The sequence below is a fragment of the Pundamilia nyererei genome, unplaced genomic scaffold (genome assembly GCF_000239375.1).
Source record: "Pundamilia nyererei isolate P.nyererei 1_Seehausen unplaced genomic scaffold, PunNye1.0 scaffold00133, whole genome shotgun sequence".
Taxonomy (NCBI): Eukaryota; Metazoa; Chordata; class Actinopteri; order Cichliformes; family Cichlidae; genus Pundamilia; species Pundamilia nyererei.
This window is the reverse complement of record NW_005187534.1, coordinates 1,110,304-1,123,134: the sequence shown is the minus strand read 5'-3', so window position 1 is coordinate 1,123,134 and position 12,831 is coordinate 1,110,304.

Here is a 12,831-nt window from a genome sequence, read left to right as displayed (position 1 = left end):
ATACATTACAAACCTTGTTCCCCTGTCGACTGTAGCTAGAACCATTCGTTTTTGTACAATTTAACCATATTCTTCTCTCCCTTTTCTCCGTTAGCATTAGTTTTCCGTTTTCTTCCGTCTTTTTTGTACCTCAAGTTGTTTACCGTTACATCATTCACTTCCGGTCACACCGGAAGTTACCAAAATAAAAGCATGAACGTTATATTACGTGAATGTGCGCTAGCTTTCCATATCCGCCGTTACAGGTGTGAATGTGAATGGTTGATTGTAACTATGTTAAACAGTAACCAATGAAGTGTAAGTTTACTCTACTAATGCAGACGAGGAGCTCTGACTGGTGCGTGAGGGAGTCGCCTGTTTGGCAGATTCAGTTGTTCATTTGCACAACTAGATGTTTAAACGTTGCTGCTGTTTCCAGCCCACATCAGAAATACGAGCAGGTTAGACAGATTCTAATTTTACTGGATCTATGATTTTACATCACGCCACCACTACTGTGACTGCAGACCCACAGATCGCAGTTCTGCAGAACTTTGATGGGGACAATAACATTAAACACCATCCAAATGCCTGTGATGAGTTTTTAGGGACATCTGTGAACTGAAGCTGCAGAAATAAAGCCCAAACTAGCAATGCACAAGTTTAACCAGTGGGAGAAAACAAAGATTGCTCTCTCAACAACAATCTGTGTAACTACAGTCCAAAGAGAGAGCTTACATAACCCGACCACCTCAGACAGTTTGAGAACAAAACGAGGTGTATTATGGGACGGTGAAGACATGATGAGGTCAACTGGACAAGAATCTCATCAGTGCAGATCCAATTTAGGCGCTCAGATGGTGGATGGTGACCTTACAGCAGCGGGGTTATGGCTGGAGAGCTTCCAGTTCAGACTTCCACCCCTCCTGTTAGTCTTTGAGGGGAAACCAGAACGCTGGGCCGCTTTACTGCTTTATTACTGGTAGACTTGCTCTGCAGGGCCACCACATTTTATATAATTTGCTGAATTATTCTTATTAATTATAATTATCGTCATTCTCTTCTTCTCACGGTTTTTTATCAGCACCATTCATGTGCGTTATGTATTCAGCATGTCTTAAAGCTGTAAGCACAGAGGGATGCTGTATAGTTTAATTTTTGCTTGATGCAATGTGCATAAAGTTAAAAGATTAAAGCTAATTAGGGCTGCCACAAATGATTATTTTTGCGATTAGCCGACTAATCTGTCCCGATCTGTCACTATCTTTTTATTTTTTTGTTTTTGTCTACATTATATTGAATGTTTCATTATCGGAAACATTTTAAGAGATACTTGTTATTCTTAACATCTTAACAGATACTCTGACCTGTAACTATCGTAAAACGCTTCGACCGGAAGTAGACACCTTTCGCGCATGCGGGGTACCGATCGGGTTTCCGGTACGGATCGGGTAGTGACAGGCATCCTTGTACATGCAGTGCTGCCATCTTCTGTTTCAGTCCGTTATTACACTCTTAAATCCTGCTACTTGTTCCTGCGTCTTTTGGGATCTTACAAAGCTTCAAACGACGCGTCGACTATTAAATTAGTCGTTAACGATTGTCGACTAATCGTGGCAGCCTTCAAACTAATACAACAAGTTTTAAAAAGAGATTTTTCCATTTGATTCAGTTTTATATGATGCAGAAAAAGTAGAATTGGGCTAAAAGCTCTTTGGCTTTATTACGCATTCAGGTTGTGTATCGTGTTTTTAAAAAGTAACTAAGTAACCAATTATTTTGAAAATATGTAATCGGTAAAGTAACTGGATTACTTTCTTGGTGAAGTAATCAGTAACTAATTACTATTTTCAAGTAACCAACACTGGTTGTGCTGTCTTCGTATTAGCTTCACTGTAGCGCTGTAGATGGTGCCCACTGTAAGCTAGCCCAGCATCACTAACCCTCATAAGTCTTCTTCTTCATGGACGTCAGGATATCAAACCTAACCCCCTAACAGCTGGAAGAACAGCCTGATGTACTGCTCACTTTATTGGAGCTGAAATAATTTAGGCAGTTTTTTAACTCTCAGTGAGCCTCAGTGTTTGATTTTTGGGACTTGCAGCTCCAGATTCTCGTACTAACATTACTCCAGGGAAAACTTTCCTCCCGAACATCGTGCGTCGATTTCGCTCCCACGAACTGGCCTGCTTCTGCTTCTGCAGAGCTGTTTTGTGGTCCTCTCACGAGCGTCGCCCTCCTGCTGCTGCTGTTCCTGAACATTTTCCTCGTTGCAGATGGTTTCGGGCTCGTAACCCCGGCTCTCAGCTCACCATGGGTGTTCGGGCTAGCAGTGGATGTGAACTCTGGGGGAAACGCCGGGCATGATTAGGCCATGTTTTTCTGCTGTCATTAGAACACAGTGGAGATACTCAGCTTAATGGGGAGACACATCGGAGCTAATTGCCTCAATTTGGATGAAGCCCTGTGACAGCTCGCTGGTGAGGAAGGGCACACACAAGGTCAATTGTCCTGCGCCTGAATGCTAAACTCATTTCTGATGTGTTATGATTGACCAAGTAGACATTAATGAACAAGGAAGGGTCATTATTTCAGGGTTCAGGGAGTACAGAAACCGCGGCCAAGCACAAGAAGCCCGTTTTCCGCCTCGTTGCTTCCAGCTCGCCGACCAAAATCATATCATTTCAACTTTCGTCATCCCAACGTCAGTCCTTGTCATTTGGAAAATGACCTGCGATAAAGTGATTCCCAGGACTCTCCATCTGTCCCTCTAGTGAATCATCAGTAAATCACACGGTGGAATCAAAAGCCGAACAGTGAACCGCGACCTTTTGAGCACAGTGGCAGGTTGTACTGCCAGCTCCAACAGATGGCGGGCAGTGACGAAGAAAGGCCCTCTCAAAGACGCAAGCGCGTGCGGTGTTTACGTAAATACATAAGCACGTTACAGTTAACAAAAATCACATGAAATCCCATGATCCCCCCACGATTCCCCCAGAGAGGAACGGTGACCTGAAGCAGAACAACACGAGCGCAGAGCTCGACGTGACGCCGGTGTGGCTGTACGTTCAGTACGCTCTCATTGAATTACTGACGGACTTTGGTCCATGTAGAGGGAGGAGGAAAGTTTAAGGACAGAAACATTACGTTCATTTTATTATTGAGCAGGCCACGATGGCGCTTCACTACTTGAACTTTGAACGTCATACATTAATGTAGTTCAAAGCATCTTTGTAAAAGTTGATTTTCCTTTTCTTTGCTTATAATTCAAATGAAAAATAAATGGAAGAAAGACGTGTACATGAACAGACTGCGGCTCTGTCCTGACGCCGGATGATTTTAGCCGTAAACCTCGTCTTGCACTGAGAACCAGCCTGACTCTCTTTATGGCAGCGACGGTCAGAGCTGACGGCTGAATGTGAGTCGAGCGATCCACAGACGACTCCGGGGCCCTGCAGCAACCTGCTGCTGAAACAGATGCAGTCAACCTTTGTCTCTTTGTGAAGTTGTTCACTTTGCCTAAATGATCCTTCCACTGCAACTGTTACATTTAAAAGGAAAAAACGTAATTTTATGTTATCTCTGTTTGATCTTTTGACGTCTACTCTGATCTCGGACCATCCGAGTATCAAAAAGTAATCGTGCACGTCCAGTAATTGGTCATATTTTTTATTTTCTTTCCCAATAAGCTGTTGACAGTACTTTGCTGTCCTGCTGCTCTGTTACAGCAAACATTTTGTTTGGTTGAGACATAATGTGATGAAAGAAACACATTCATGTCTCTGAGTATCCACATTTCTTCATCATCATCATCATCATCCCACCCTGACCTGCCAGGCTGAGCTCTAAATGTGAACTGAGGGGGGGAAAATACTGTGATGTTTTTAATATAATTTTTCTTTTTCTTATGTTTAACTAAAGGTGAAATATTATCATATATGAAATGAACATAAACACATTAGAATATAGAAACTTACAAGTTATGATTTAAAAAATCATGAAATGTACTGGAAACCATAGAGATTCAGAAATCAGCTGTTCTAATAGTCATATTTGGATTCAGCACATTTTATCTGTGAAGCAGGCGACGTCGGTCTGATGCTTCCACAGATTCATTTCCTCCTGATTTTTGTTCGCAGAAGGCAAGTTTAGAAAAGTTTGTAAAGTTATAAAAGTAATTATTTCACCGTTTTTTAGCTCACGTGGATGAAGGATGTCAGCTTCATATTTTTTCTCAGGCCATGTTAAAGACTAACAAAGGAATAAAGTAATGAGCAGTGTACTGGATTACTTCTGACAGGCCACTGTAATGCATTACTTTTGTTGAGTAGCAGCTTCAACGCTGTAATTCAGCAGTAACATCTGGACCTCTGGGTGTCACAGTTTAACACACTGAGTAACATTAAGCACCTTTTTTTTCCTGGTTAAAGTTTTGAATAATAATAACAATAATAGTAATGATTTTATTTATAGGCACCTTTAAAGACCCTCAAGGTCAGAGTACAGTAGTGCAACCAAATAAAAACATATGGTAAACAAGTATGAAACTATAAAAGCTAAAGAAGGTCAAACTGGACTAAGACGGAGTCATGATGAAGGGGATGCAGTTATGAACAGATGGGTTTGAAGATGTGATTTAAAAGTAGAGAGTTTGTGATCCGGAGGTCTGGTGGAAGTGGATTCCAAAGTCTCGGGCAGAACAACTAAAGGCTCTGAGTCCTGTGGTAGTCAGGCGAGCAGGTGGAACAGACAGAGGGGAAGCTGAAGAAGAGTGTACGAGGGGGTGAGTACGTAAGACGAGATCAGATATAAGTGCTTTGAGTGCGAGGCACGGTGCAGACGCTGTGATCCTGTTTCACGTTGCAGCAGCGTCGTTTCTAGGCTGCTGCGGGCGCCCTGCATTGGTTGTGAGATGTTCCAGCAGTGCCATCATCACAGCCCTGTAACTGTCCATACTGACGCAGAGCCACGCCCGAATTACTGCCGTCAACTGCATCAGTGCCCAAGTTCAAAGATGTGTTTGACACACTGCTCCATCCTGCAGAAGTTCACAGTATCTGTATCAGTACTGGCCCAGTGTTTGCTTGGTTTTGGATTGATACCAAGCTTTGCAGTCTCTCATCTCGCTGCTATGAATCTCTGAGCTCCGGCTCTAAGAGACAGACTCACCTCTGCTCACCTGTCTCCAACCCAATAACAGATGGGTCACGAGTTTGAGTCCCTGTTCCATCAGATGTCCAGACAAAAATGCACATAATGAACCAAAAACAAATATTTAAAGCTTTTTGCTGGTCCGTGTGGCACAGTAGCGTGACCTGCAGCAGGAACCAACATCTGCACATCACACAGGCCAAAACCTGTCGGCCTTTTTGTGCACTAAAGTATCTTTATTACTGTAAAGAGCAGCCCTACTGTACTGAAGATGAAAATAATCAGACTTAAGTTAAAATCCACTGAAACGAAACGTAAAGTCTTAGTAAATGTTTCAACCAAAACATCTGTTAAGGAGAAAAATGGATAAGAAGCTTTTATTGTCACATCGTCAGTCTTCTCATTCAGCGCAGCTCTTCCATAAAGAAACACAAGAATACTATAAATAACAAGAAAGAGCTGGGTGGAGGTGCAGAGACGTGGGAGGAGGATGGGGTGCGTGCCGTCATCCCAGACACACTGGAGACACTTTAACAAAGAAACAACACGCTAATGACCTCCGTCACACAAAAACACACCAGTCCTTCAGATCACATCACATCATGTTTCCCTGATACAGAAAAGCTCGCCGGAGCTGTTTTTACTCACATCCTTCAGTCCCGGCAAGGATACAAGAAAATCACAAACATCAGTGTGAAAAAATGATCATGAAGACAAAAATCATGGAAACAGCTGAAAAAGCTTCAACTAAAATCAAAGCAATAACATGTTTATTCCAGAGTAATGCACCAAAACTTTTAAGACAGAATAACAAAACTGCAAATAACTGAGAGGAATGTGTTCGTCGTTAACCTACCGTGTCCTGAAATGTGGTGTTATTGATAACTGTGTTGATGCTTTGATTCAACACAGTTATCAATAACTGTTAAATGATTAAATCATCTTTTCACTGCCGCCATCCCCGCTGCTCATCGACCGATGAGTCCTCAGTGTAGACACCAGCTTATAAAAGGGGCGGAGCTTGTAACCGTAACCCTCTTACTGTCCTCACTTGAGGGTCTGGAGGATCCCAGAGGTCTGATTGGTCAGTAGGTGGTGGGTTTGTGAATCACAGCAATAATAATTTCAAGTGAGTTTTCATTTTATTGAAACACATTTATGGCTTTATTATTGAAATAAAAGCGTTTTCCAGTAAAAAGCACTGAATATTAAACTAAGCATCAGATCTGATAAATGGTTAAATGAGCACATGAGGTGTTTTAAGTTTTACTAATTTATCAAATTTACATTAAAAAAAAGTCTAATTTATTGAATTAAAGTTGCTTAAAAATAAACTCACACACACAAAGTTTTCCTTGTGCTCTGAGCAGAACATCACTCTGCACTTTGTTGTCTGTGCTGACAGCCGTCCCTCCACCTGGACTCCACTGGCTTTCCTCATTTCTCTAATTTGTGCTTCCTGAGTGTGACCCGGAAATCTGAGTACGGCATGTCAGAGGACGTCTCAATTCCCAAAATGTGTGTGGGGGACAGAGACGAGAGGAGGAGGAGGGTGTTTGTGGAACAACAAATGCAAAAGTTTACCCTCATAGTAAGAATATTTTCCCAGCATGTACATGAATGAATCTGACGCTTTAAAAAATAATTTTGCAGCACTTTTTAACCTGCATAACTTCATAAGTACAGCTGATTAAAAACCACAACCAATCAATTTTATACACTTAGAAAATCTGTAAATGTACGAACTGGGAAAACATTCACATCATGAAGGTCATGTTATTAAATATGTGATGCTTATATAAAGTCCAGATTAACTGGAAACAGTTTAATAAATTCAAAATGTGTCGGGAACTCAAAATATTCGAGTAAAAAGCTGTTTCTGTAATATTTAACACAACTTAATCTATATAAATACTGAGTATTCAAGTTCCTTTGTTACTGTTAATATTACGACTAATAATAATTGACTCTTAAAGGCAGCTATTAAGGTTTTTTAGGAATAATTTGGTAACTTAACAATATAAATGTATAAATTATGAATGTGTACTTTTATTATTACTGGTATAACAAATATCAGCATTTCACATCACAGTTCCCGATTATCTAAACAATCACAACAGCAAAAAGCATGGAACACAAATGAATTTCAGGTATTATTAATTATCATCAGAATGAGACATGAATATGAATTGTGATTGTCATTAAAGGCTATGAGGAGTTACAGTAAAGTAGGGAAATAAATATGCAAATTTGACTTAAGGGATGATTATTTTGTGCCATGCTGTTAGAGTAAAATATCTATATTTAATCGATTAATAGAAAAGTTTTGCAAAAATGACAGAAAAAAATCTGCCACAAAAACTAATAAAACTGGACGGAGGAGCAAAGAATTGGGGGGGCGGGGCAGAGTTTTGGTCCACGCTGCCCTTTTCCACCCTCGAACACCACTGGTGGCAGATTCAACTGCTGTAGCTGCTAGCCAATCACCTCTCGCCATTTGCCCTGTCACCCTGCATCATCATAGGGGTCAAAGGGCGCTGTGCCTCCCAATTAATGGGCCACGGAGCGCTTCAGTCAGCCCCTCTCCTCCCCAAACTCCCACAATTCAGCAGGAGGCAGAAATGAAGCAGAAGCATTTGGGGGTCGGATATTTTCCGGCTGCCCCCCCGCACACCTCCGTCCCTCCAGCTGCTCTGAGTTTGCGTCCGGCCGTGGGTCGCCATCACCCACAACCCATTTGCACCTGCGTAGAATACCTGCCGCGTTTTGCCGGGCGAAAAAGCGCGGGCGCACGTTGCAAGCTCCCCGTTCCCCCGGCGGTAACTGTTCACCCTTGTAATCAGATCATGCCCGCTGAAGGGTCAGGAACAAAGGCATGCAAATTCTAATTAAATGCGCAGCGTTGGAACAGGCCCCGTTTGATCGCTGAGCCCTTTCATGCCCCCTAATCGCTCCTGACAGCCCCTTCCAACAGATTCTGTGCCAAACTTCTCGATTCAACTGAGGGGGATTTTTGAACTTTGCTTTCTCCTGCAGCCTTGGCTCCGGGTCTGTCAAACAATCCAAATCAATGACCCAATTGACCACTGGTCCCCATGTTGATAACCTCAATGAGCTCTATGTTGCCATTCATTGAGTCAGAGGGTGAAATGCCGATAGCATTTTATGGTAATTAAACATTTGTTTGGCTCCTAGCTTTGAATACAAACACTGGAGGAGGGGTCCGGAAAGCACGGGCCGGCGCTGGGAGAAGGGGGTGGATGCAGGTGCACGGAAAGGACGGAGAGACGGGTACAACCGCGGCACTTTCCCACCAACATGGCCTGGCGCCACCGGCACACTCATTAGGTCATGACAATAAAGAAGTGGGCATTTTTTTTTGTTTTATTAAAAAACTCATTAATCCCACAACAAAGGGCACATACTGACCTCATTGGTGCCCCTGTTATCTGAATATGCCTTTATATAATGGAGTGTCTAATTGCAGCTCTGTGCGTAGCAGCTTTCCCTCCGTCTGACCCGGCGGTATTTGGTGTGAGAGGAGGGAAAGGGGAGCTAAAAACAATTGCCCTCTGGGGGCAAGCACTGACCTAATGGGAAACCGGCTCGAGCTTTAGTCTGTGACGCTGTTGGAGGCTCGAGGCTTTCCACAGGTGGGGCGCTCAGGGTGATGACCCCCGAAGCTTTTAAACATGTAAACCTTTGGCTGCGAGACCTGAACACGTCGACCCCTGCAGCACGGTGGCTGCAGGTGGCTCGGTTTGGTCCAACAATTCTCCTCGTCTTCGTCCTGAAGCGTCTCGGCACCCCCGAGACTCCAACGGTGTGAATCTCGTGCTCTGGCATTCGCGACGCCTGTGATGTCCAGGGACTATTAGCGCGACGACTCTCCAGGCCGGATTTTTATTCTATAAAAGAATTCATTTAAATTACATTTAAATTTGAGATTTCTTGAAGACAATCTATCCAACATGGTTAACCGATCTCTACTGGAAACCCTTCTAAAACTCTCCTGTTTCTTCCTTTCACAATAAAAGTCCTTCACACAAGAGTGTGTGACTGCTTTACGTCGAATGCGGCAAATTTACAAGAAAAAATTGGTAAATGTGCAACGTAGTGCACATCACTCCTTGTTGGCCGCCCCTCCCTGGGCCTGGTTCTGCTGGAGGGTTCTTCCTGTTAAAAGGGAGATTTTTCTTCCCACTGTTGCCAAAGCGTTTGCTCATACGGGGTCTCATGATTGTTGGGTTTTCTCTGTATTATTGTAGCGTCTTTATCTTACAATATAAAGCACCTGAGGCAACCGTTGTTGTGATTTGGGATTTAATTTAATTTTCCTTTTTTTGTACACGTGTGTAAAAATTCGGTTTCTGGTCCATTACCTGATCAAACAGGTGTTTGTTTCTCACGCAGTGTTGATTCAGTCAGATTACATTTTAAATACCACATTTGACTGACGGCTTCGAGTGCGTGTAACTCTGAAAATATTTGTGGTATGAAGGTAAAATTTTGCATGGCTTCATTAAACATACTGAAGTTAGTGTACAGTGAAAATCAGCTGATTCTGATGTGTTTCTTTAAAAATATGTGGATGTTTTCAAACTAATGACTTCATTTGTTTTGTGTGCTGATCACCTGACAGAAATAATCCTGCTGTTAACATAAGCCTCAGTGCCTCGGGTATAAATGGAAAATGTAACCTTTACATGACTTCCTCCCAGCTTTGTGTCACGCTCAGCGAATACATGTCAGTCACACTTTGACAGAGAGGATTTTAATTAATGCTGCGAATATTTGTGTAGGAGGACGCCGAGGTGTACGGCTCAGGGGGGGAATGGGGAAGCCAGTGCAGACGTGACTGAGCCTAATGCAAAACTTGTTTTCACGATAAAAGCCGGCGTGAAGAGAAGCGTGTACGGAGGATTAACGGCAACCTGCTCTGTAAAGGCAGCGAGCGGTCACATGGAAAGATATTAAGTGGAATAGGTGAACAGGAAGTTCGAGATCAGATTGTGTGTTTGTGTTATTAGGTAATAGATCAGATGAAACTCTGTCAAAACAGGAAATTCATCATCAGGCAGCTGAGAATTTAAATCTGATGTTTGGCTTTCTTTCATCTCCCATGATAACACGTTTGCATCTCCACCGTCAATTTTCCAGCAGGCTGACATCAATATGGAGAGCCACACCCATATCTCTGTTCCTGATGGTGCCACAGCTACAGCCAGTTCCTCACATGTCCAACAAAAACTGTAGTTACTGGATGTGGAGGGTGATAAATGAGTCAAGTCATTTTCTTGTTCCGGGTGCTGGAAACTGGATCCAGGGATCCAGGAGGTGCTTCCCACTGTCACAAAGTGCTTCCTCATCAAACGGTTGTTGGATTGTTGGGGTTTCGCTCTAATATTGAACTATAAAGAACCTTGAAGCGACTGTATATTGTGATTTGGTGCTAAAGCTGAAGCAAATCCATGGAATGACCCAAATGTAGGCGGTCGCATAACAAATAGCAGGTGTGGTTTTGTATCACTTCCTGTGGTTCAGTGCATTCTGGTGTTCTGCTGCTAGTTGATCATCCCAGCTCTATTACTGCCCATCTTTTATGTTGCGACCTATTTCACACTGTAAGTTACACAACTTTTATCCAAGCACATAATCTTTGGCTCAGTGTTCAGTTATTGAACTCTTTTGGGTCTGTTTGCTGAACCTTTAGCTTAACTACTATCTATAGCGACCTGCAGCTACGTCACATGTTATTTACTCCTTGCTAATGCTAATGCTGCTAGCAACAAACAGACTTTTAGTTGGTGTAGAGGCACAGCTCTGCACCGCTGAAGGAAACCCTGCAGAGAGCCAGACCCCTGTAGCCGGTGTGGGTTAGAGTAGCTCCGCCCTGGTTAGCTGTCCCTCAGCTCACCCTCAACTCTGCATCACACCCACTGTGGGAAATACTCCGCTTATTGGAGATTCTGTACTTAGAAACATGACACAGGTGCACTTCAGCATTTAAAACTGCTGCCTCGGGAGAAATTTAGTAAAACTGTAATTCACGTCAACACCTGGTAACATTAACTGGAAGTCGAGAAACTGATGCTGAAACAATGTTGGACTCTGAGGTCTTCTCTTAAACCAAACTGCCATATTTTTCTGACCCTCGGTAATTCTTAATGTTTAATGTTAACAGAGATATTTCCAGTGACAGTAACATTAAAAATAAGATTTAAAAACCTGAACCTAAAGATGATCTGCTCCACCACAAACCCCACCAGCCTGCAAATCACCCTGCAAACTCTTATTGTCGGATTACTATGTCGCAATATTAAACACATTGAACTATATAAATGAAATTGAACTGAATCTTAAAAAATTGTCTAATTTCCAGAAACCAAATCAGTAGATTAGCTGTTGTGACTTTTCCATGACCCGATTTAAAGTTTGGCATCAACTGTTTGGGAATTAAAGCCATTTTATACACAATTAGAAGTAAAAATAATTGGACAATTAACCACGAGCAGTTTTTGAAGCATGTTTTATGAATTTCAGAGGGAAACAGTTGTAGGAGATGAAAATGAAGAAGCAGGAGGTGGAGGTGCAGACTGTCGGTCAACACGGCGTTTCCTCTCCTCTGGGACGTCTGGATGACTGAATCACTCATCTCTCCTCCTGCACCCTTTCATCTGTCCTGCACTCATCACTCCGTCACCACAGCCTGTTTGGTTTCCCTCCACATTAACCTCTGCAGAGCCGCTGTTCTTACAACCGTTACAACCAGCCGGCTGTCACGCTCAGTGCAGACAGCAGGGTTGTTGTTTTTGTCGTTATGTTAAAAGGAGAAACTCCACAAGCCTCCAAACATTATTTAAAATGAAGAAGATGTCGCAGCTCATTTATGTAACATTTGAATCTGTGTTTTTGCCTCTTGCTCTTTAAACTCTCCTCCATTCTCCTCCTCGGCTGTGACCTCGGCCTCCCTGCCTCCTGCTGTGGCATCCCAGAGGCCCTCCTTCCCCTCCGGCCCCACCTCCACAGGAAAACCCGCAGACTGCCGCCAAATGTCTCCGCACATTGATTCTAACCCCTCGCTCCGATGCGGCAAGAGGCCCCTCGCAGCATCGTTCGCCGCAGGCTTCGGAAATACCTGAGATCCCTGAGAGCGGGCGCCGCTCCTCTTCCCCACTTTGACCTGAGTTCACCTCCCGAGTTCACCTCCCGTGACCTCCGCGCTCAAAATTACATTTGTAACTCTGATTTTACAAACAGAGGCTTTTTTTTTTCCAGCTAAAAACAAAAAGTTTATTAAATTTTTCAAATTCCCGTTTCCAGGCGTTGGACTTCATGGAAACGAGTTATTGTGTGATGCATTAGGATGATTTGACAGGCTGGAAAGATAAAACGATGTTGATTGTGTAGGAGTCGTAAACTCAGCTGACGGATGTTGTCAGCATATCTACTTTATCTCTCTTCTTAGGCCTCACCTGACAGGTTTGAAAAGCCGAGCCGTCTTTGTCTCCATTATACTCACATTTTGATCACAAGGTTCAAACATCTCAATTTATTGATTCATGACGTTCACAGTAGGAAAAAACCCTCATGAAGTCTGACTGGTTGCCCATGAGGAGCACGCTGGAGGTCGTTTGCTGGCAGGTCTCCTCCTCATGTAAAGGAGCAGATACTGGACCTGCTGCAGTTCCTGCTGTTTAA